Source organism: Nannospalax galili, unplaced genomic scaffold, assembly GCF_000622305.1.
Source record: "Nannospalax galili isolate Female #2095 unplaced genomic scaffold, S.galili_v1.0 scaffold359, whole genome shotgun sequence".
Lineage (NCBI taxonomy): Eukaryota > Metazoa > Chordata > Mammalia > Rodentia > Spalacidae > Nannospalax > Nannospalax galili.
In genome coordinates this window covers 6,178,086-6,204,185 of record NW_008347042.1, presented here as the reverse complement: position 1 = coordinate 6,204,185, position 26,100 = coordinate 6,178,086, and the positions used below count along the sequence as shown (strand labels likewise).

Sequence of the window (26,100 nt, the reverse complement as noted above, 5' to 3'; positions counted from 1 at the left end):
GTAAGGTACTGCTTGGTGGTCAGAAAACTGAAGCAAAGAATTTCCAAACCATGTTCTGTCACTGGTGTCTAAACCACCACATAGAATACTTAGGAAAATGCTGATAATAATATTAATCACATTATGTTCTTCCCATCATCCTGTGCTTTTAGATTTTTCCAACATAGCAAAAAAAATCATGTAGTACAAATTCTGTTAAATAAACATCTTTTTCACCTTACAAAAAATAATAATCTAGAAATAAAGGAGAATAAGAAACCAAAACTTTCTGTGCTATATTTCCAAGTTTGTCCCTGGAAGAGTACAGGGAGGAGCAGGAGGCAAAGGACCCACTTTCTATAGAGTAGAGAGGGCACCGGTTAAAAGTTTCTTGGGCTGGACTGGGATTGAGAGATGTAAGAAATTTACATCTCCCACAGCTGATTTTCCAGATAGTCACATCCAATTAAATATTTCCAATCGTGTATTTAGTCACTCTGTCGCCGTCCTCATTAGATACATCATTTAGAGGACTTTAGTGGCTGGCTGAAGGAGTCTGATCTAGCAGGCTGGCACGTGGCCATGCCCCCAGCGAAAGCGGTTCTTAGCAGAAATCACAAATCCACACAAACTTAGAAGACTGGCTGCGAAGGAGAAGCCTCTTTCAGCGCAGGGACCACACATAACAAAACCACATTTGTGGCAAAGGTGACGACAGTTAACAGGTGTAAATTACACACAGACACCTCAGAGTCAGGAAGCAAGGCAGCATCAGTGTGTTTGTTACAGGATGTCTTCCCACTTTTGAGGGTAAAGAAGTAGCGCACTTACTGATTCATCCATTCTAGCTTCCCGGTGGCAGTGCCAACATAAACTGCGAATAATTTAGTTGGTGTATTAAGTAGAAACCCATTCCTTAATTCTCCTTCATTTTCAATGGAGTCAGTGGTGACATTGTCCAAGGGAATAATATGTTGTTGGTTGTATGATAACCATGACAATATTGCCGCATTTAAGAATGTCATTAAACAAGAAAAAACTGCCTTTCGTTAGCCTTCTTCTTGCATAACTTATTCAGCACTCTTTCTCCAATGAGCACCCGTCCAGGGATGCTTAAGAGTTGACCAGCTGCTCCAAAACAGTTTTCTACTGTGCTTTCACGTCACTGTTTGCCAAGCGATCCGCTAAGTTTTGCTATTAACTGGGCCAGGCAGCCGCAGCGCGGAGGATGAGTCCTGGTCGCCCCCTTCAGGCAGGGGGACTCAGTTCTGCTCCCCTGCCCCAGCCTTGCTGGGTGTCCTTAATCTTTTGACATAGATTCTCATACTGAAGCTCACTGGATCTCACTGATTTGCCCAGATTAGCTTGCCAACACACCTCAAGATCTGCCTATCTTCACTTTGCCAGCATTGGCCGATATAGGCATGTTTCTCTGGGCCAACCCTTCTTTTAAACTTGAACTCTGAAGATTGAACTGAGTACCTCATGCTTGTGCAGCAAGTACAGTACTGTGTGAGCCACCTTCCCAGCCCCTACAATTCTTTATTCCGTGCAAATTTGTGACTCTTGATTTTCTTTGAACTGATTACAACATCTGCCATTTCTCTCATAAATAATGAGCTAATTTAATTTTTTTATTTCTAATATATGTTTTTATTTCTTTTGTGCATTTCATACAATACCTCCTAATCATATTTAGACTCCCCTCTCCATCTGTAGCCTACCCATAGAGCTAATTAGAATTTTAACATGTTCATTTTATATCTGTATGATAACAAGTCTTAAAGTTTAAAACACTGTTTTAACACTCTAAATATTCATTTTTTTTATTTTCATTAAAAAGCAGAGGTCTAATAAATGTTCAAACTGCTCTGACTGTTGCAGATATAGTGATGCACATTATTTATGATATTTGAGTAAACATTCAAATGTGAATCCTCATGGATCACATTAGATTAACGTAGAATGTAATGAATGCTCCAAAGAAAACACATACGCACATATCACTTTTAATTTTCTAATGCTTTGTCACAATGCCTCATGTCTAATGCAAAGAAATTATCTAGTAATATTTAAAATATTGATAAATGGTCATCAAGAGTATTGTGAAAATGCTGCTTTCAAGTAGTTATACAGAAAGTATCCAAAATCCAAGTAAACTGCTTCTAAGGAAACAGTGCCCTATGTAGTCGGCTCCACACACCTGAAAGGACTCTTTATGGTTCCCATTTTGCTCATTTGGAGCATACATTTTGTATTAGCCCCCTAGAAGAGGAGACCCTGTTTCCCCTGATTGCCTCCTGTGGTTATCATATTTCCCAAGAGAACAGACAAGATTTTGGCTGTTCTTCAGCATTTTGATTCAGAACCAAGCCCCTAGCACAAGCCCCTGTCTGTGGAAATCTGCCAGGTTAGAAACAACACAGCAAGCTGTGTAAGGCATGGTCTTTATTTCCAACTCATTTCAAGGATCCTTCAATAATAATCCTAAACGTTGTGGCGTTTGGGTTTTTATTTTCAGACCTGGCCCCTGTGAAGGAAAGAAAAAATTTGCACCTAATTTGTGTGAAGATTTAAAGCATTTGAAAATATTTAAAAAAAAAAAGAAATAGGAAAAATATACCATAGAAAAATAAAAACAAGAGGATGATAGAAAGTAAGAGAGAAAAGCAATTTTTAAACTGTTCACATCGAGAAACAGATTTGCTTCACCAATAACTTATTTTCCTTCATATGCTTATTAGATATATTGCACAAGAATAATTTGACAGAATTAATAACACAAATTAAGTTGAATTAATAATTTGAAAATCAACAGCAAATTTTGGCAGACTTTTTCTTTTAAAGGTTTAGGGGTAAATATTTCAGGTATACTGATCTAACGTATAACAACTGAGGAAGGACTGAAAGACAGACAAATTAAGGGGACATCTTCTCAATATTTGACTGTAGTTTGAAGCCTAAATACTAAGGCAAGCATGCATGGAAGGGAAATGAGCCCATCATCCTGAAGTCTGACTGAAGTCTCTTGAGAGCTGAAATTCAGGAATTCCAGCACAATTAACCCTTGCTGTGATGGCTGATGACATATGGACAGCTTTCTTTTTATACAGAGATATATTTTCTAAATGTTAAACTAGCATAGAGTCCTGCTTAAGGCCTCAGTGTCTATGACCTGACTTCTTTCCCAGACACTTTTCAGAATCTCACAAACAAGACTATGAACTTTTATTTATAATAAAGATATCTTAACTTCCCCTGCAAAGCTAGGGTTTTATCTTATCACCTGTAATCCTATCCAGTGTACTTCAGAAACCACTCTATGATACAATTTTCTAAAAAGAGAACAGGAAAATGTTCTTCAGCAATGTTTGGGATGAAGCTGGAGAGCCAGCAGACTCATATACATGGCTACTCTAAAGACATTTAATAGTGACTTTCTCTCAAAAAGTCCACACTCAGCTGTTCTTATTTTACCTTAAAACCTCTCTTACTGAGTTCCAACTCTATTCCATACTGTCTTGTCATGAAATTATTTCCTGTGGTTAAGAATTTAGCTTTATCTGTGCACAGGTCTCTGAAAGAACACCTCAGTCTGCTGCAGACAATGGAGCAGAGCTGGGTCTCTGACTTCCACTGGCAAGGACAGTCGCTTCAGCTCTTGAAGACTGAGATGGAATTTATTCCCAAAGGACATTAGATGTTGGGTGGTAGCATCTATGACTATGCTTAGGAACTAGACACCTCCTTTACTTGTCTTCCCAAGAGAAGTCAAGGTATTCTCAGCAAGAACGTGCTGTGGAAATTTGAGAAGAAACAGTAAAATCATTTTACATTTGATACACAAATAGAGTCATGAACTCCATATATTCCCATCAAGATAGTGAAGGATATATTTTCTAACATCTCACAGTATTCTCCTACCTGCATACATAGTAAAGTATAAATTATTATTTTTAAGAATAAATATGAGGGGCTGGAGAGATGGCTCAGTGGTTAAGAGCACTGACTGCTCTTGCAGAGGAGCTAGGTTCAACTCCCAGCACCCACATGGCGGCTATGAACCCTCCTTAACTCCAGTCCCAGGGGAATCTAAAGCCCTCTTTTGACCTCCATGGCATTACACGACATTGGTGCACTTACATATAAGCAGCCAATACACTCATACACATAAAATAAAAATAATAAATAAAAAAGAGTAAGTATGAAATTATTGAAAAATAAAGCTAATCTGAAAACTGTCTATATGACATCTTTTTAGTATTTGATTATAGTGTGAAGCCTAAATATTAACTAAGGCCTGTAATAATTTTGTAAACAGGTTATGTGGTGAAAGATATGAGGAATGTTGGGCATGGTGGTACACCCCTTTAATCCCAGCACTCAGGAGGCAGAGGCAGGGAGATCTCTGTGAGATAAAGTACAGCCTGGTCTACATAGTCATTCAGGTTAGCTTAAACTACAGGGAAACTCTGTGTCAAGCAAGGAAACAAACAAAAACAAAAAACAAAAAACAAAACAAACAAAAAAACAAAACCAAAATCAAAAAAGGATATGATGAAGATATTGCTATCATATAAATTGTGTTATCTGTGACATATGCAGAGGGATTTTTAAAGCTTTACCTGTTTTGCTCTTGCTAAAATTCATTCATTTATACTCATTATGATGATCGATATTTTCAGAGTCATTTCTATGCCCTCCTTTGTTTGTGCTTGACTTTTGTCTTGCTTTTGTCTGTTATCTTGCTGTATAGTTTGGGTTTATCTGCTTCTGGGTATTATTTCATCATTTTCATATGAGCTACTTTGAAATTCACATATTCTTTTTTGCTGTACAGTTCTTTTCCTGGTTTTGGGGCATACAGGCCTATTGACTATTTGCCTTTTATTCCTTTCTATGTCTTAGAGAAATTTATTTTAAAGTTCCATTTAGTCGTGACTAAATGTTTTATGGGACTGTTATTACACTTTCATTTAATTAGGGTCCTTAAAAAGAGGGTCAGGGAATCCTTAGCTTCAGTTGACTCTCTCATATTCTGCCTTCTTAACACTTTCTGTGAATTTTGTCTGCTCAGATTGAGATAAGTTAACTCAGGATCACATATGTAACTGTAGCATTACCTTCTTAGCTGGCTAAAGCTTCTCTTTGTGTCAATCTTGGAAATGTAAATCCAGTTCCACACTACTATTATACTAACCTACCTGTAATTTTAGATTTTGGAATATCTTGAGTTGAGTTAGTAGTCTTTTCTATGTTTAATATAAACATATATGTGACACAGTATATTTTATCAAAAGTCCACTAATCCTTCATTTTTACTATAGTTATCAGATACTTTGAAATTTCTAAAAATTGACTATATATTGACTGTTGTATGACACAAGATTTCATTCTTTCTATTCAGCAGAGTCATGGTATGAGAAGAATCCTGGAGATATATAGCAAACATTGTTTCACTCAAATTGGTTAAATATGTATGTATCCCAGAATTATTATACATCAAGTACTTCTGTGATAGCATGCACACATCCTATGCAAGCTCAAACAAGACAAAATCCCAGCATAGACATGGGGAAGTGGGTAAGAAATCCCAGCTCAGCCTAAGAAATTTATGGCAATTGATGTTTACTGGGGGGGAAAAGAGAGTGTCATACATAGATGGGGATTCTTGGTGGGCCCAGAGGATGGACACACACTGAATGACATTTGGGGAAACAAATCAGACTCTATAGGCTATATATATATATATGTAAATTTTATATATATATGAATTCATTATATTGGTGGGAGATAATAAGGGAGGTGTGGAGAGGAAGTGGATCTAAATATCATCAAACTGTATTATATTAAGTAGCTAAAATTCAATTAAAAACATTTTTGAAAACAATATGGTTTTGCTAGTCTATGCAATGGTTCTCACATTGCTGCCCAATTGTATATTTCCAGTTCCAATAGGAAGTTTATGAACAGAACCCTGAGATTGTGGCCTGCCAGTATTTTAATCAGCTCTTGAGGCCTTATATGTATTATCACTGAGTTTGACTCATAGAAATATCATCTAGCCACAGAGCCAGTTTGGAAATAGAAGAAAACACAAAGTTCAAGGAATTTGAGCCCATCATGGAAACTGAGAAAGTATCTTAGTAACCAAATTTAATGAAGAAAGGCATTATGGAGAGATTTGTTGACAGGAGAGTTGACGTGAGGTACTGCAGATAGACCTGAGGAAATTATGAGGAACTTTGAATTACAAAAGTTCAAGAGTTAAACACCACAGTAGGTTCAACATTGAGACTACACATTGTCAATGGCTATCTGCAGTTAACAAATGCAAGGCATCTAGATTTAAAAACCAAATATACAATTATTTATAAATTGTGGATGAATCATTTGTTCTTTCGATACTTTAATGTTCTTAATTATATAGTAGTATCAAAACCTACTTCATGCAATGTTGAAAGGATGAAATTATACTGTATATGAGGCATTTCATTACTATATATGGCATATAGCTAACCTGACCCCTCTCTTCCTTCTTTTAATATAAGCAAATATATGAGCATAGTGATGAATTAGTTCCAGGAAATCAAATTAAATAAAGATGTTAACGCTCTACTTAGAAATTCTTTGATTTAGATATTAGTGATATATCATTTCATTATGAGCTGCTGTTTACGAAGGGAAAATATAAGGGAAAAATAGCTACCTGCACTATTTGGCAGTGGAAAAAAAAACGGAAAAGTTAAGTGTGGTGTCTCATGTCCAAAGTGCCAGCTCTTTGGGTGTTCAGTCAAGAAGACTGCCAAAGTTCAAGGTCAGCCTGTACTGCATAATGAGCTCTGCCTAAGTTACAGAGTCATACCTGGTCTCAAAAAAGAAAAGAAAGAGCAGGGAAGAGAGCGAGGTTGGGCGTGGAGAGAGGAGGAAGACAGAGAGAGAAGAGAGTGAGCAAGAGAGGACGTGCATGATTTTGACAAAGAAATGAAAGATGTAAAGAGAATGGGGAGAGTAGCCAGTTCTGAGTCGAGGTTCAGTGTGATGCAAGGTGTTACAGGTCCAAAGGGGAAGGCTGGCACTTTTAATTATCGCTATCATTCTCTGAGATGGCCATTATCTCCTTTACATATGTTGGTAAACTATCAGAATAGGATGTTCTGATGCCAAAAAAATACATTGGGTGAATATTAGGACTGTGTTTTGAACTCAGGAAGCTAAATCCTAGAGTCTTTATATTTAACCATCAGTGTATGATTCAAGCCATTGGAAATAAGCATGCTTACAAACTAATTGTTTTGTAGTCACATTAGCAATTCAAGTATTGATATAAGTTGTTTCATATTTAGAATATCATTATACACATTGCTGCAGACACCCAGGTGTAGACTTGGTTGGTTGCTGAGAGTGGTTTCTTATATTAAAGCACTAATAAAATGTCACATTTTAATCACTGAGATAAAAATCCTTTCCATATCTTTAATAGGGACTTTACTTTTCAAATATTGTCCATGAGGATCAGAAATAAGTTCTAATGGTAAGAAAATAAAAATTTAAGTTGTAAATTTTTCCCTAAATGATTAATTTATTGCGATGGTCAAATACAAATGAGCAAATTATCAAATGCTCGAAGTCACTCTAAGTGAGAGAGAAGTACATCTGAGGTGAGGTGAGGAGCATCCTCCCATCTTTAGAAAACAGGACCCAGCCCCTGGCCTGACCTCCTTTCCCATCATCATATTGATGAAAAAGGGGCATTCCAAAGAATTCATAAAGGCTGAATACAAAAATTCAAGGAATTTTTAAAATGAAGCTCTGCTCTTCAAGTTTGCATATGGAAATGAACATGCAGATTCTCCTTTATTTTCAGTTGAGACAGAACTGCCCTGATTTCTTTACCTCTTAAGTACTACTAACTTTCAGCTGGGTTTTTGCTGGAATGTAACTTTCCTAAAAATTAGCCCTTCTAAGAGACTGAAACAGTAACTGAAAATCAAGGAACTTCATTGCTCTTAAGGTACAGTGATGTTTTAATTCAGAAACTAACATGAAAATCGTTAGATTGAAACATGAATAATAAACTGCAAGCACTTTCTCTGGCAGGTTGTTCTTCAGGTCATAAAAGTATCTCTAGTTTAATTTTATTTTGTATTTAATTCTTACAAGAGCCCACATAATCTTTGTCAATAAAAAAGAATCAATAATGACTGTGCTACACATTTTGGTCATATTTTAAGGTAGTTGACAAAGTTACCATAATCACTTTCTATTGATAGGAGCTTGGAAATACCAAGAAGAATTGCAGTAATGATAGATGGAAATGAATACATTTCATTAAGTAGCTGCAGAAATTGTATTGAGTAATGAAAAGTGCTACATTTGTTGATTCATGAAGGCAAAGAATAAATAAGGTAATACTTCTTAGTTTCAGTCAGAGTTAAAAGCTGCTGTAAATATCCTAATATTTGCAATTTTTCAGTTCATGCATTTTTTCTGTTGTTGCTGACAGAGAGGTATTTCCGAAAGGACAAGAATGAAACAGCAAGTGGGCAAATGGCTCAGCAGGTGAAGTGCTTGCATTATAAACATGAGCATCTGAGTTATATCTTCCTGGCTGTGACAGGCAGGAAAGGTCAGCAAGGTGGGGGGCAGGGCAGAGACTTAGAATGACCTCAGCTGAGGCCGAGAGCCTGGCGTACACAGCAATGAGCAGCAAACTAACTCTGTCTCAAGGGAAAGGAAAGCACCAATGTGGTGTGTCAACTGCACGAACACACTCTCACAGTTGCACACATACACACACACATCACATGATACATAAAAAGAATGATTCAAAACTTCATATTTTATGTATAAACTCATTATTCTTATTCTTATGGCTAGTATCCAACAAAATTGAGGAAAACAAGGATTCTATTCATTCATGCATTCATTCAATGTGTATTTATTTTGTGATTAAACAAATTGAATTAGAAAAATTCCATTCAATTTTATGCTTTTTGTAGGTCTGGAATTGTCTCCACTTGGACTGTCCTCAGAGGAATATGAGAATGAATGGGACATGACTCCAATGTAAAGAGGACTCTCTGGTTTGTTACTCCAGATTCCTGATGGGGAACAAGGTCTTCTACTTCTTCCAGACACAGTAGGTACCAGATGAAAAATCTCTTGCCTAGCAGTATTCAACGTTAAAAATCCAGTAATCAAAGTTTTCAGTATGGCTGAAACATCCTCGTGAAACTGTAGTTGAATATATCAATTTTTTACAATGTTATATATAAATATTTATAAGTATCTTTCTAGGCAATACACTATGTATAACAGGTGTTTAAAACAGCTTTTTGAGGAAAACGTCTCCACATCGCAGGGATTCCATCAATTCCTTGAACACCTGATGAGCTATGATTGAAATGTGTAAAGGATAGATTAAAAAGAGTTTCCTGTTCGCCTCGCTTACTAATACACTTGCTTCCTTTTCCCAAGCAAGTTAAGTGCAGATTGTGGCACTTTGTGAAGATGTCTTCTTGTTTGCACAACATTCATTGACAATTTCTTACTTTATGATACTTAAGCTGTGTCAGCGAGTAAAGTCATTAAAGTACTCCCAACTATGAATATTTAAAAAACATTTTGATGATTTTCTTTTGGACTTTTGGGGACAGGGTTGCCTTGTAGCCCCAACTGGCCTGGAACTCACTATGTAGATCAGGCTGGCCTTGACCTCACAGAGATCCGCCTGTCTCTGCCTCCCTAGTGCTGGGATTAAAGGCATGCACCACCATGCCCGACTATGATGTTTTTTGTTTGTTTGTTTCTGCCTACATGCGTATATGTCCACCCTATGTATGCCTGGTGCTTATGAAGGCCAGAAGAGGGCATTTGATCCCTTATCCCTTAGATAGGGAGATACAAACTGTAGTGAGCCACCAAATGGGTGCTGGGAACAGAATCTGGGTCTTCTACAAGTGCTCCTAGTCACCAAGCCATCTCTCCAGCTCTTGTTGTGCTATTCTTTAAGTGATAAGGGAACTTACCACTGATCTTCAGAAGTTTGTTTTAAGAAACAATGCATTTTTTTTATCTTGAAAAGAATGAAGGTGACCTGTTTATTTAAAGAATGTTCTGGAGTGTGGCTGTACCTGACTGTGATACAAGCCATTGCTCTCTAACTAGTCAACACATATGTACTAAGGAGAGGAGGAGGAGATAACTGCATGAAACTAACTTGATCACACTTACAATTGCAATTGATCACACTGACTGCTGCTGTCAGGATGTGCAGTACACAGAACATTAAGGCTGTGAGGGAGTAGATGATGTCTACACACAAACGACAAGAAGATAAAACATGTTACTTCTGTTCCATCAGTATTAATGTTTGCATGTTAGCAAATAAAAGATGACTTCCCTTGAAGACAGCTGAATTTAATATGTTTAGTAACAAAAGGTTGCAAATAATTCTTGAAAGTTTATAATTCACTATCTTTGTAATTTTCTCATATTTTTAAGGTAAGACTTTGTAAACTGGAGTAAGCTATAAAATAAATATACTAAATTATGAGCTTTCCTTTTGAAAATATTTCATTTTTATTATTTTATTTTATGTGTATGAGTGCATTGCCTGAATGTACATAAGTGCACATGTGTTCTGCAATGCCTGTGGAGATCATGAGATGGTGTTGGATCCCTTGGAACTGGAGTTATAGACAGCCGTTAGCCAACACGTGAGTGTTGGCAATTGAACCTGTGGCCTCTGCCAGAGCAGCCAGTGCTCTTAACTTCTGAGCCATCTCTCCAGCCTCTATGAACTTTCTTTATATCTCAGGATCTAGAATATCTTGTACTTCTTTGTTTACAATTTGGAAGTGAGTTCCTTGGATGTTGAGTACAAAAGACTGTTATATAACTTCTGCATAAAACCAAAATTTATCTAAATCTTGTTTGATTTCCATGCATATTGGTACTCAGTGATTATCACTTGTTTATAATTTATTACTTGAGTAAAATTAATATTCCAGAATAATATGTTTCAAGCTGAAGATAAGAATCAATGAAAAATTTCCCATAGATGTTAGGCACTGGCATTGATAAAAGATGGAGTATGTATGGTATTTAAAAACTTAAGTTTGCAAAAACTATAATCAATATTGCTGATTCATCAAAATAGTTAAAATTCAATTTAAAATTTGAAATATTAGAAGTTATTCATAGAACTATATTGCTACACCAAGTCAGTTGCATGAACAGATGATTTTTCTATCTGTAAAGATATTCTTCAAAAATTTATATTAAAATGATAGCAAAACATGTTACTTTCCATTTGATACCCTAAAAAATTGTCATTAATGTTCCCTTCTATGCTGACCTCAGCAGGAGGAAGCTCTCTGCTTTATGAGCCTTTGTGATTAGATTAGCCTTACCAAGATAATGCAGTATAATCTCCCTACATTAGGGACCCTAATGATCACTATATCTGGCTGGCTCTGTGCCAGGCAATGTAACATAGCAACATAATTTAGGGGTTGAGATGTAGGTTAATTGACCACAAATATTTTTCCAAGTTATTTTACATATATTATTCTTTTTGCTATTGAATTAATTCAATTCTACTTTCAAACTCCAGTTAGTCACTGATGTTCCTTGAAGAAATAATGTGCAAATTGTGAACTGAGCATTTGCTTGTATAATTAGGTGTGTTCTAAGCATCATTTTCCTTTAATCTGAAAACACCTGCCATACTTTTCCTATTATAAAATAAATTTTAAGATATGAACATATTTTTCATATTTTACATGAAAATTAATTGAAATCTAATAAGAATTTATATATTCATGCTGATGTCCATAGAGTTTTGAAGAGGACAGTCAGTATTCTTAATGGCTGAGTCATCTCTCCAGCCCCTAAAATTCATTTTATAACATAATTATGACTAAGTAATCCTTGCCAGTTTTTAGTGAGTTGATGTAAGTTTAGAAATAATTTGTGTGGAGCAGATTAATAGTGACTTCTTAAAATCTCCATGTAAACTATCAATTGTAGAAAGTCCACATCATTTCTACTGTCTTAGAGATATTTTAAATTTTAAGTACAAATATATTAGCATTTAAAGTTCTTTTTGTTATCAAGTATACAATGGTACAAATATTGAACACTATAAGTTGAGTGATATAAACAGGATGTTGTTGACCATTTCATGTGATTCAATGAATAATTTTATGCTGCATTTTTTGACAAATATCTAGAAAACATCGTCACCCTTTTTCACTGATGTCATATCAATTCAAAGATGAAAATGATACTTGAGTGTTACTTATGTAAATATTGATCCCTAAGTATAGATGCATTATCTTGTACATAGAGTATTTGTCTAGAATTTTAACAATGTGAATATGTACAGTCTTGGGTTTTTTGCTGCTTTAAAATTTTTATAGCTATGGTAATTTCTGTCAGAGCAAGATCTATTTGTCACTTATTTTATCTCAATATACTGACAGCTTAGTCAGCTCTGAAAGTGAATTAATTCAATATACTTATTCAACTAGGACTGTGGAAAATAATCTTATATAGGAATAATTTTAGCACATATTTTTTTCAACTATAAATTATTTCAACATTCTAAAAAGGAGACATATTCAAAAAATGATGAACATATCCCTAAATAATCCATTTGGTTTATAAAATTTTAGCAGTTACTGGATTTTTCACATTATTGACTTGTATGTAATTATTTTATCTGGTATTTAATGAGAGTCCATTCACCATATTAATTAAAAATGACAAAACAATGAGCAGAATGTCTTCTTTTCAGGAATTAGAGATAACAGGAAATATAAAGTATTGAAGGTGAATGTTTAAATTCAATCAGTAGCTTAAATGAATACTCTGTTAATGTCACAAAACACTGAAAAGTTGACATTGTTCCTGTGAGCTAGATAACTGTGAATTCCTTTCTGGTAGATGAACCTGCTGGGGTGTAATGCTAAATCAGACAGGCAAATGGTCATAGGTTCAGATTTGGGAATAGGCAAATAAAATGAGAAATAACATATCATGATGTCATCATTCATCTCTATTCAGGGTCAAATATATGGTAGCATGCAGTCTGAGAACCTATTGGAAAGTCTTCATATTTAAACCTTAAAACATTTTATTTTAACATGATTTAAACACATTTGACTGGCAAACTTCATTGAGATGAACAATATTAGAATAAATGATTTTATATATCAAATAATTCAGATTATTAAGTAATCTGACATATAATATATACAATCAATGATTATACATATAGGCTCTAAACTATTCACTATGATGCTCTAGGTTTGTGGATAGCAAATTCGAGTAGCTGTTCAAGGAGGCATATCACAATTATGATATTTCTTTTTTTTTCTTTTATTTCTTTTTTGGTCTTTTTGAGACAGGGTCTCCCTGTAGCCCCAGCTGTCCTGGAACTCACTATGTAGACCAGGCTGGCCTTGAACTCACAGAGATCCATCTGCCTCTGCCTTCTAAGTGCTGGGATTAAAGGCGTGCGTCACCACACACAACCCTGATATTTCTTTAGTAGAGTCATCAGAGCAACCTATGGTGACATGTACTTCATGATACACAGTACTGACAGTGTCGTTTACTTTTTTAAATTATTAGTATATAAAGAGTGTTTGGCTTTTTAAAAATTATTATTACTGCGTTTGCCTTGACAGCACTTGTTGTTGCAGACAGCACTCTAATTTCATGAGAGTACTAAGGATTGGGGAGGGTGCTTTAATCACCAACAGAGAAAATTGAAACCTCGCCAAGCTACAGCCTTGTCCCCTTTGAACATGACAAACTTTTCCACTGAATGTATAAAGGTGACTTTAAAATAATCAATCAATTACCTAACCCCAAATGTACAAGTCAGCAAAGAAAAATGGGAATCATGTAAAAACCAAGGCAATATAGATCTACCAAAATTTACCACTGTCATGGGAATGGGCTCAAATAAGCAAAATAGACAAATTTCAACAAAGAATTCAAAAGAATGGTATGGTTGCAAATATGTTCAAAGAAATCAAAGAGGACACACATTCCTGAATGAAATCCAAAGGAACAACAAGAACAAAAACAAACAAACAAACAAAAAACAACTGAATCAAATAAGGCAATCAATACAAAATATGAGAAGGAAATTCATTAAAGAAAAATATTAAAGAGAAATCCAACTGAAATAGTGAGAAGGAAAGTTCAATAAACAAAATAAAAAGCTTCACGGAATACCCACCAATATAATGGATTAAAGGGAAGGCAGAATTTAGGGTTTGAAGACAAGGTAAAGGAGTTGGGAAAAAGATTTTTTAAAATGAATGAAAACACAAATAAAACATGTGAGAAGAAGGAGACTTCCATGCTGAAAGAAAAGAAAATAATTTCAATAAAATTATAGCAGAAAAGTTCAAATATCTAGGGAAAGAAATGCCCATCTAAGGTACAGGAGGCATTTAGATCATCAAACAAATCAAGAAAAGAAATTCACCGTATCATATTATAACAGTACCATTTCTGAAAACTAAATACACAGAATATAGAAAGAATACTGAAATCTGGGAGACAGAACCACCACATCACATACACAATCAGGCCAATCAGAATTAACAGCTTATTTTTCAGTGGAAATAGTGAAAACAAAAAGGTGTTAGAATGTTGTGTTTCAACTTCTGAAAAACAACAGTTGCCAACACAGATTACTGTTTCCAAGAAAGTGGTTGGTTACCTGTCATAATTAAGGAAGAAAACTTTCCATGTTAAAGACTGGCTAAAGGAACTAATTACCATCAAATTGGGTCTTCAGAAAACACTGAAAAGAATATTTTAGAATGAAGAGACAGAAAAACATATCTATGAGACTACAGGAATGAATAAACCACACTAGAACAGCAGTTAAGTAAAGGAGGAATAGGAAAAAATGAAATACTATAATAAGCAACAACATAGGAATTAATGTACATATTTCAACAATAACTGAGTATTAATGACCAAAATTCCCCAATCAAAAGACATATATTAGCAGGAGTTAGTCAGATGGTTCATTGGTTAAGAGCACTGGCTGCTTTTCCAGAGGCCCAGAGTTGGATTCTCAAAACCTAAGTTGGGTGGCTCACAGGCACCGGTTTTCCAGGGGATCTGAAGTCCTTGTTTGGGTTCTGCAGTCACCACATGCACATGGCATACACACACACACACACACACACACACACACACAAAGGATGACTTCATTGCCAGGCTCTTATCAACAGAGATGTGATCCCAAAAGAAAACAAATAAACAAAGAACAAAACCAGAAAGTATCTGAGTTTATGTACATCATAGATCAAATAGGCCTAACAGACAATCACAGAACATTTCATTAAAAAACAGCAGAATATGGGGATGGAGAGATGACTCAGCAGTTAAGAACACTGGCTGCTCTTGTAAAGGACCCTGGTTTGAGGGCCAGCACCCAGATGGCAGCCAACAACCATCTGTAATTCCAGCTCCAGGGGAATCCAACACCTTCTGACTTTCACAGGCATTGCACGACATGATTGCACTTACAATACATGCAAGCAATTCCCTCATATATATAAAAAAATTATAAATAAAATATTTAGAAAGCAGCAGCAGATTACATATATTCTCAAAACATTACAGAATACATATATTCTCAGTAGCTTATGTAAATTACTCTAAAATAGATCATATATTAGGACACTAGCAGATTGGATTTAAAAGAAGATCCAGTCATTGGTTGAGTCCAAGAACCACTCCTTCCCATAAAAGGCAGATGAAGCTTTAAGGTGAAAGGAGAGAAAATATATTGAAAGCAAATGAAATTAAGAAACAGGCTATCCTCTCTGTTCTAATACTTGGCAAAATAAGCTTCAAACCAAAACTAATCAGAAGAGATAAAAGAGATCATTTCATATTGATTAAAGAAACAATCAAGAGATTATTATGATTTTAAACATATACTTGTTTAGGATGCTACTCAATTTTCAAAAAATTGAAGATCTTGTATTTTAATCTTACCACGATGGAATAAAATGAGAGATTAATAGAAAAAACTACAACACATATACATATTTATGAAGATTAAACAACACAGTATTGAATTATGAGTCATAAAAGAAACTAAGAAAGCAATTCCTAGAATCAATGAACATTAAAACACAATATCCTAAGAGATGTGATAAGACCAGTCCTCAAAGGAAAATTTATAAGTGAGTACATTAAGAAATTAGAGGAATCTCAAATAAACAATGATGTGTTTAAGAGATATGGAAAAGCTGGAACAAGCCAAACCCAAAATCAAAAGCTGGAAATAATTAAAATGATGATATTAATTAATGAAATAGATAAGAAAAATACAAAGGAACAATTAAATGAACAATTTTTATAAAGATAAACGTCACTGATAAAAAACTTATACCCAATATAACAAGAGAGAAAAGGTTCAAATAAATATTGAAAGGAAGAATTTACAAAAGATAGTGAAAATCTTTAGGACATTCCTTACAATACTATGTTCTATTAAATTACAAAATGTAAATGAAATATATGTATTTATAGATGTATTTAGCCTACCAAAATAAAAACCAAGACAACATAAAACAATTTTAACCAGATCTTGCAAAGTGAAATGAAATAATTATAAAGAAAACTCTCCCAACTCAAGAAGTTCAGTTCCAGATGGGTTCACTGATGAATCTACCAGAACTTTTAAAAACCAACACAAATCATTCCACAAAATAGAAAAGGAGGAAACACTATTAAATTCTTTTTTAGGAATAGTGTATTTCCCTGTTAACAAAAACTAATACAGAGAACAACATACAAATAAAAGTATAGACAAACACCCCTATTGAACATAGATCTACAAATTCTTTTTGTAATACTTTCAAAGCAACTCAAAACATAAAAAGATATAGCTTTGGTGGCACACGCCTTTAATCCCAGCACTTAGGAGGCAGAGGCAGGTGGATCTTTGTGAGCTCGAGGCCAGCCTGGTCTACATAGTGGCTTTGAGAGATGAAGAAATGGTTCAATAAATCCGATACATCATATAAGTAGACTCAAGATCAGAAATCACATGATTACCTTAGTAAATGCAAGAAAGGCCTTGAATCATCAACATCCCATTATCATAAAAAACTTAAGGAGACTAAACATAAAGGAAACAAGATTTTTTAAACTGGTACCAATTGCCCAGGAAATAAGATCAAGAATCAACAAACGGGACCTCATTAAACTAAAAAGCTGGCTGTTCTTGCAGAAGAACCAGGTTCAAATCCCAGCACCCAGATGGTAGTTAACAACTGTCTGTAACTCCAGGTCCAGAGGATCTGATGGCCTCTTTGTTCCTCTGCGGGCATTGCATGACACGGGTGCACTTACCTACATGCAGGCAATACACGCATACACATAAAATAAAATTAAAAAAATAATACATAAAATATTTTTTAAAAGCTTCTGTACATCAAAAGAAGCAATCAAGGAAGTGAACAGAGTTCTCAAAAGAAGAAATAAAGATGTTAAGAAGCATCTTAAAAGGTGTTCAACATCATTAGTAATTAAGGAAATGCAAATTAAAATCACTTTAAGATTTCATCTTACCCCAGTCAGATTGGCTAAAATTAAGAGAACAAATGATTCCAAACATCAAAAGAAGCAACCAAGGAGCTGAATAGAGTTCTCAAAAGAAGAAATAAAGACATTAAGAAGCATCTTAAAAGGTGTTCAACATCACTAATAATTAGGGAAATACAAATTAAAACCACTTTAAGATTTCATCTTACCCCAGTCAGACTGGCTAAGATTAAGAGAACAAATGATACCAAATGTTGGAGAGGATGTGGGGAAAGGGGAACACTCATCCACTGCTGGTGGGGCTGCAAACTTGTTCAACCCCTTTGTAAAGCAGTGTGGAGAACCCTTAAAAAACTAAAATTGAACCTATAATTTGACCCATTTATACCACTCCTTGGCAAATACCCAAAGCACTCATCCTATTGCAGAGACACTTGCACATCCATGTTTGTTGCGGTTCTTTTCACAATAGCTAAGTGTCCCTCAACTGATGAGTGGCTAATGAAAATGTGATACCTTTACACAGTGGATTTGTACTCAGCAGTAAAGAAAGATGAAATCATGAAATTTGCAGGTAAATGGATGGAACTAGAAACTGTTATACTAAGTGAAGAAACACAGACTCAGAAAAACAAACACCATATGTTCTCCCTCATATGTGGATCCTAGCACCAATTCCTTATAAGTGAGTATGTATCCAGACATAGCTACAGGAACCACAATAACAAAAAGGGAGCAAGGAGGTAACAGAAAAGAAAGAACCTGAGAGAGAGGAACAGTAGGAAACAGGTATTACTAAGGGAGATATGGATTAAAATGAGGTTATTTAAATGGTAGGGAGGAGCAAGGGTTATACAAGGAACCTTAGGGATAAAGGAAAAGAAGGATCTCAACAGAGGGGGAACCACAGGAGAAGGGTATTAAGAGAGAAATGGGGAAAATGGGGGCACTGTAAATGTGGAATCCAATGTGGAAGTGTTAGACAGTGAGAGAGTTAAAGAATGCTTAGCTAGTTAAAAAAACCAGAGGGAACCATATTAGTCCAACAACCTACTGACAAATTATACATACAACTAGTTCAAGGAACAAAATATATGTCTAGTCAAGGTTTATCTGAAAATGTTTGTTTTTTTCCCAAGCTTTATCTACATGACACATGGTAATTAAAAGTATCAGACTGGTGGAAGTAACCTTCTTGGATGTCTAACAGTCCTACTTTGAGACCTATACTAATCTGGTCATAAGGACCTAAAGGAGTTTCTGCTCCTTGCCCTCCAAGGTTGACTAAGTCCCAGGGGATCATGGAGCACCTTTCAAAATAGCCTACAACTGTGATAAGTCACCTGCCCTCTTGTTCGGGGAGACCATGGAGACCCCACCAGATGGACGTGAACCAGTGTCCAATCTACAAAGAGGAGGTTCAACACAGAGGAAACATTTCCGCCATGCTTCTAAGTGAAGCCAGCCATGGTCGAGCTGGACCTTCGACTTATCTTCACATAGATGGAACTTGTAACAAACGGATCCAGGCGCTCTTCCCAAGCCCATGTGACCCCTGAGGAACAGATCTTCAAGTAACCTTAAGAATAAAAATAAATTGGTTTATTTGAGTCAACTGTATGGTCTTAAACACTAAAAAGAAAAGTATAACCAAAGATTAAAGTGATCAGTATGTTTCTTTAAGAGTCCATGTGTATAGCTAAAGGTTATGTAACAAGAAACAATGCCAGGCAGGAGATACCTTCCTTTGAGTTATTGGCTAGGGTAGCCCAAAGGACTCCCAGACAGTAACCCAGCATAAAACTGGGAAAATGAACAGCAGACCCCAATCTTATCTAAAGGAATGTTGTCAAATAATTGCTGCTAGATAAAGAAGAGCTAAGCTTCCTAAAAGAAGGAACTATAGATAGGGTGACTAGACTCAGCAGATGGACTCTCACTGGGGAACGGCTACGGGCACTGACAACACAGTGGGCAGTAGCAAGGATGACAGAGTATATGGGCCATGGTGTGGTGGGGGGGACTGTGGGAGAGTGCCATTTGGGATGTGGGTATAAAGATGAATAAGATTGTTTGGGATGTTCTTTATGGAATACACTATATATATATATATGAAACAGATCTGTAGCAACCATTATGCTAAATGGGCAAAAAGTTTAAAGCATTTCAACAAAGCTCAGAATCATGACAAAGGTATCCACTCCCTCCACTCCTTTTCAACGTAATACTGAAGGCTTAGTTAGACTAATAAAAGAAGGAAATGAGAAGGATACCATTAGAAAAGGAACCGGTAGCAATGGCAATAGTCTGAGTTGTTTTAGGGGCCACTGGGAGGTAGCCCCTAAATATCCTTGACCAAGAGCTCCTAGGAGATACCGCTGCCTGGCACTGAGATTTTCTAGAATAACACATGTCTTCAGAGGGAGGAAAGCATTGTCCACACATGCTTAGTACCTGTATTCAAACTCCTTTGTTTAAACTCTATTTCTAAACTTTCAAAGTTGTGGGTTTCCTTACTAGTTCTTCACACATCCTTAGTTTTTCTCAACCCACTCTCACTCCCTCTTCTCCCTGTCTCTTTTCTCCCACCCCCATCAAAAGGTTTTTTTTTTTTTTTTTCACTTGTGGCTCCTCAATTTTATATACATATATACATATACATATGTATACATATGTATATGTACAAATGAATAGAAATAAAACTAAGTAGGGAAAAATGGGAACACTGAGGTTGGGAAACAGGCAGAAAAGATAGGATTGGTGGAAGATACTTAACATACTATAGATGTGTGTGTGTGTGTGTGTGTAAAAACTTTAAGAATGCTAAAGGGCTCAGGGTATTAGTCAGTTGTAGAGCATTGCTTCTGTTTATACCCAGAATTCTAAAATTTTAAAAATGATACCATTATGTAATGTGAAAATAAATGTCATCTTTCTCAATATTAATCAATGATTTTTTCCTAAAATCATAGCTTTATAAAAATGCTTCCCTTCAACTTTTACTCTGCTGTGTTCTATTATTAAGTAGAAAAAAAATGTGTTGTGATACTTTCCAAAACAGTACTCAGCAATAAAAAAGGGAACAATTTTGTTATAGGCAAAAACCAGAATTCTTTTCTTACATCCTCACTAGGACAGGTAATACTTGTTGACAAATATTTTGGTGCCTGAAGAAAAAGCTAGAAAATTTTACTAGAAGCTAAAGATTACAGGAAGCAATTGATTACATATGTCTGCCCCCATACAAAGTGGAGCATGAATAGAAACACCTTGAAGAGAAAATATCAGAATTCAAATTCTAGTCACAGACCACCAGGGAAAGATAATGTCAGAATTTAAAAATCATCGCAAAGAATTTCTGGTGATACTGTACTTATGAATATATGTATTTTAAGAATTAATTTCTTGCCCGGTGTTCTGATTCATGCCTATAACCCAGAACGTGGGAAGTGGAAGCAAAAGGATCAATACTTCAAGGTTGCAGTCAGATACATACTTAATCTGAAGCCAGCCTGGACTGCAAAGACTCTATTTTAACAAAACACTCAAAGACAAATTTCTATAAACATATGCTGGCACACAGGCACTCTAATTTCAATCTTTTTAAATTTTTTTATATTTTATGTATATGAGTGTATTGCCTGCATGTGTGTTAAGTACACCTGTGTTGTACAGTGCCCTCAGAGGTCAGAGGAGGGCATTGGAACTGGAACTGGAGTTAAGGATGGTTGTTAGCTGCCACATGGATGCTGGGAATCGAACCTGGGTCCTCTGCAAGAGCAGCCAGTGCTCTTAACTGATGAGCCATCCCTCCAGCCCTCCAATTTCAATTTCAGGGTACATAGCAGTGTACTGAAGCAGATAGCTGTTCACTAAATCTATTTTTTTTTTCTTCCTAGACTTGTATTCATAGGAGTGTGATTGTGGTATGTTTTTGTTGATTTAGATAGGGTTCTGACAGTGTTTCCTAGGCTGGTCTTGAACTGTTGTTGGGCACACATTCTTCTTTCACACATGACCCCCTACACCTCAGCAGCCAAACTAAAGGCGAACCCTCATGCTGAGCCAAGGATGGTATTTTTCTTTCCTGCAGGGTGGTGTAGCTAGGTGTCAGGCATGAAGCTGTCTGAAAGGTGTGGAAGTAAGATGTGGCAATTCAAGGCTTGGATAATGAGTGCTTTTCCCTGGTGAGTTGTCAGTGCTCATTTCCTTTCAGGACTGCTGCAGGTGTGCAGTGAGACTAAATTCCTATGTTCAGGAAGATGGAACCTTAGAATGGAGGGCATCTCAATCTCTCTGATCACCTGAAGGAGAAAAAAACAGTCCCACAGAAAATATTTTGATTTCCATATGAGTAAGGAAAAAAAATGTCTATCACAATACTTTTTAGAAAGCTTAGCATTCTAAAACACAATAATAGCACAAAGATTATAATTAAAATTTAAATGGTGGTTTTCAAATAAGTCCTTGTAAGTAGAAAATGTATAGATTGTAATGGCTTTGAATGCTGTAAAGTAAAGAAAAAAAGGAGCTGGATTTAAAGAACAATAGAGGATTCAATGGAGATTTGATAGGTTCTTTTGGATCACAGTAAGATTCAAAATTACAAAGTGTTTCATTTGGAGGGCGAGTAGTTTGAGCTGGAAAAAGTCACTGACTTTACCTGAAAACTTTAGAATCTGAAATTTCTCCTCTTCTATCTTCCTTGGAGTTAGTCATGTGTCATTAGTCTTCCTAGACTAGGACTTAGTTATCTTTACCCGATAATAGGCAATTAATACATTGCAATAGACATAAATGTATGCATTTGTATCTATTTTACTTTAAAAATATTATATTATTTTTACAACATCCATTTATCAGTTTTAGACAGTTTTATAAATATGACACATATACAAAGAGAACAACAGAGAGATAGATTTTTGATTTGGTCTAGTAAAGCCCAAGGACCATTTTCTGCAAAGTTTCATTTTGGTCAAATGTTACATCGCAAAGTATACAGCCCTTAGCTAAGTCTCAGGTGAGAACCAGGACTCATTTACTCATTGCTCTGCACCTATTGATGCTGAAGACTTAAAGTTATTTGGAAATATATTTCCCTAACCAAAGTAAATTAGGCAGAGGCAAGAGAGTTCAGTAATGTGTGATAAATGGCAGAGGAGAGGGGGATCTCCTTCCAGGAAGTGCTTCCTTATGAATTTAGACTAGTTCCCAATAATAATACTTTTCATTAGCACATCAGGGAAAGAGTCTTGTTATATATCCGCATGCTGTCACACATTGATAGATGTATATATGTGGGTAGGTGTTTATATGTATGTTAAAATAATCATTTTAATGAACAAGTCTATGCAAATATGAAGGCTTTCATTTCTGGAAATGAGATAAAAGAACAAAGAATTAAGAAATTTATCTTAAAGTTTATCAGTAAATAAGAGGAATTCTGGCTGCACAGTAGCAAATCATAAAATTAATCATGAGAAAACTGTATTTTTGAGCAGAAAATCAAAACAAATCACATTTATAATGAGTGTATAACAATTAACTCTGATCATACACAGTTTAAATTTATTCTGATTTTTCTTCAGAATTCTTATGTGACATATTTCTTATGAATTAACATAATTGCCAGTTTTGTTTTGTGCCATCAAATAACAAAGACCTTGTAATTGAGAAAGAAACAAGAATCCATTTGGCTACTGTGCCAAGAAGGACCTTAACAGCAGGTGATTACAATAAAACTACCTTGTTGTTATATGGTTAACATCTGTGCTTTCTAAATGGTAAAGTAAATGAACATAATGGATATAGTTTGGGACTCACAATTTGCCACCTGCCTTTATATAGGCAGATACAACACATCTTCAACTACATAGCCCAAATCTCAAGTGTATCTTGCCAATTTCTCCAAAATGATTATATACATCAATGACTAGGAAAAAGCACATTTGTTCAATTTTGGGGTAAAGGAAAGAACAGTACTTAAGTTTATTACAATAAAAGGCTAAAATAACTACTTCTTTTTAGATATATAAATACCAGGAATGGTGATCTTATAGAATTTAATAAAATTATTTTCAAATTTTTTTATGAAATATATAAATAACATACTTAAAAATAGTCAAATAGCTTTTGACTTTTTGGCTGACATAATAAAGTTAATAAGGTTTTTATTTAAACTATATAATTTTTGTGCAAATAAATTTATTTTAATGATTACCTAGGTCTTTGGTTGTAATGTACAAAAAACCTAGACAATCCTTTCAAAAATGTTGTCTTTATTTCTACTACACTGAGTATATTTCAAAGATGTTCTTCTAAAGTAAATGAACCTGCTGCCCAATAATTCCAGGGATACAGTTGCCTCTCATGATGTAATTTCTAAGTCCTTAAGGGATTAGTGAAGGCTCAGAGAAAATATAAGCACACTTGGAGATACAAAAATTTCTATTTATTGTTCTTTACCATCTCATTTGATGAAACTTATCCTACTTAAAGACTTTAATTAAAAAATAAATTGCGAGGGCTGGAGAGATGGCTCAGTAGTTAGGAGCACTTTCTGCTCTTACAGAGGACCCAGGCTTCATTTCCAACACCCACATGGTGACTAACAACCATCTGTAACTCCAGTTCTGGGGGAATCTGATACCCTCTTCTAACCTCAGCAGGCATTGCAAGACTCAGGTGCCCTTACACATATACAGGCAATACACTCATACACATAAAATAAAAATATTATGTAAAATATTTTAAAAAGGCAATTGTGTCTCTATTACAGCATTGGGGATATCTTGACAGCTGGATCATTGCTGTGGCTCACTGGCTTTAGAGCTGGGTATGAGTAATGCTTCATTTTCTACCTTCGCAGCTTGTTTGGCACCTTCCAGTAAAGATGAGAGTCTTCAGGAGGAGGCTTCCAGGTCATTTTAGCTCAATTCCTCTGGGTCCTGTGTCTGAAGCGTGTGAGGCTTCAGAAATAGGGTCTTACCTTCAAGTTATGTTTGGTAACTAAGGGTACTGGAACCCATATTCTTTAGAGAGTCTCTTGGACTCCCCTGATCAACAACTTGAAGGGAAGTTTCTTATGCCTGTCATTAGATAGTGGAAGGCTGTTTGGGGGAGCATTATTACACCCATACTCCTTTGATCTTGGAAGTAATCAATTGTTGTCTAATTGGACTTGACTTAAGACACACTCAATAGGAGAGAATTTAACCTTGGTAGTGTAAACCAAACCCACTACTCAGATAGAGTGGTCACTGACCTAGAGGAGAATATACTACTGCTATTTCCTAAATCAATATAGTTTCTATCTATATTCTAAGTACTTGTTCTTATACCCACAGATAAGTGTAGCTCTCGTACATTATCAAAGAAACTTTTTTTGCAGCTGATGGAGACCATTACAGAGATCCAAACCTGGTAAAAATTCAGGTAATAAGTGACCATGCAATATGACAGTACATTACAGAAGAGGGGGCAGAAAGATTGTAAGATCTGGAGGACCAGGGCACCTCCTGAAAGATAATGTCTTCTACGCATGAGAGGGAAACTGTACCCATGAAATCTGAACTATATGGTTGCCTAAACAAGACCTGAAAAATGACAGCCCTTGTTCACATGCCAGAATAGATGAGGGAGATTTCACAAGGCTCCACCTTTAAAAGAAGCACTACAGACATCCAGTGGCTTCTAAGAGAGGGGGAATGTGTTTTCTCTATGGACAAGAAGCTGATCCAATCTCAGGTTTTCAACCTGAAACACATGTTCACATGAGCAACATTAAATGGACTCCATAGTTTGTGTATATATAATACATATAATTAAAGAAGAGGCCATGAATTTGAGAGTGAGTAGGGAGAGAAGGAACAGGAGGACTTGGAGAGGGGAGGGATGGAAATGATATACAGCATTCATGTATGAAATTATCAAAAAGTAAATAAATATGAAGTTGTTGAAGCTGGAGAGATGACTCAGTGTTTTACAACACTTGCTATTCTTCTAGAGGACCCAGGCTTGAGTCCTAGCACACACATGATGGCTAACAACTGTCTGTAAGTCCAGTTACAGGGAATCCAACACCCTCTTCTGGCCTCTGCTGGTAATGCACACACTTGGTGCACTTACATACAGGCAGGCAAAACCCTGATGTACAGAAAATAAAAATGATAAATATTTTTCTAAAATGCAGTTGTTGGTAACTACATGCTTTTAGTACTTTTTAAAAAATTAGATGTGACATGTGCACACATGAAGCTATACATGGATACACCAAGTACACACACACACACACACACACACACACACACAAATTCCCTTTGGCGCATATTCTCATAGAGCTTAGAATCACTAAATTTTTTTGTGAGCTCTGATGAATACTTTGTTAAAATCTTAATCTGTAAGTTTCAATTCATATCATATTATTGATCTTTGTATTTAGAATACAGCTTGTCCTTTTAAAAAAATCATTTTCACTATATCTTAATATTTGAAGGTATTACAAAAATTGTGAAATTTTTG

General features: G+C 35.6%; 1 protein-coding gene and 1 pseudogene across 1 annotated transcript in view; both read right to left on the bottom strand.

Moving 5' to 3' along the window:
* Fstl5 (follistatin like 5) overlaps positions 1-26,100 on the bottom strand; it is a 507,104-nt gene that overhangs the window by 388,697 nt on the left and 92,307 nt on the right. The gene's annotated exons all lie outside the window — the stretch shown is intronic.
* LOC103742393 lies at positions 446-24,505 on the bottom strand (annotated as a pseudogene).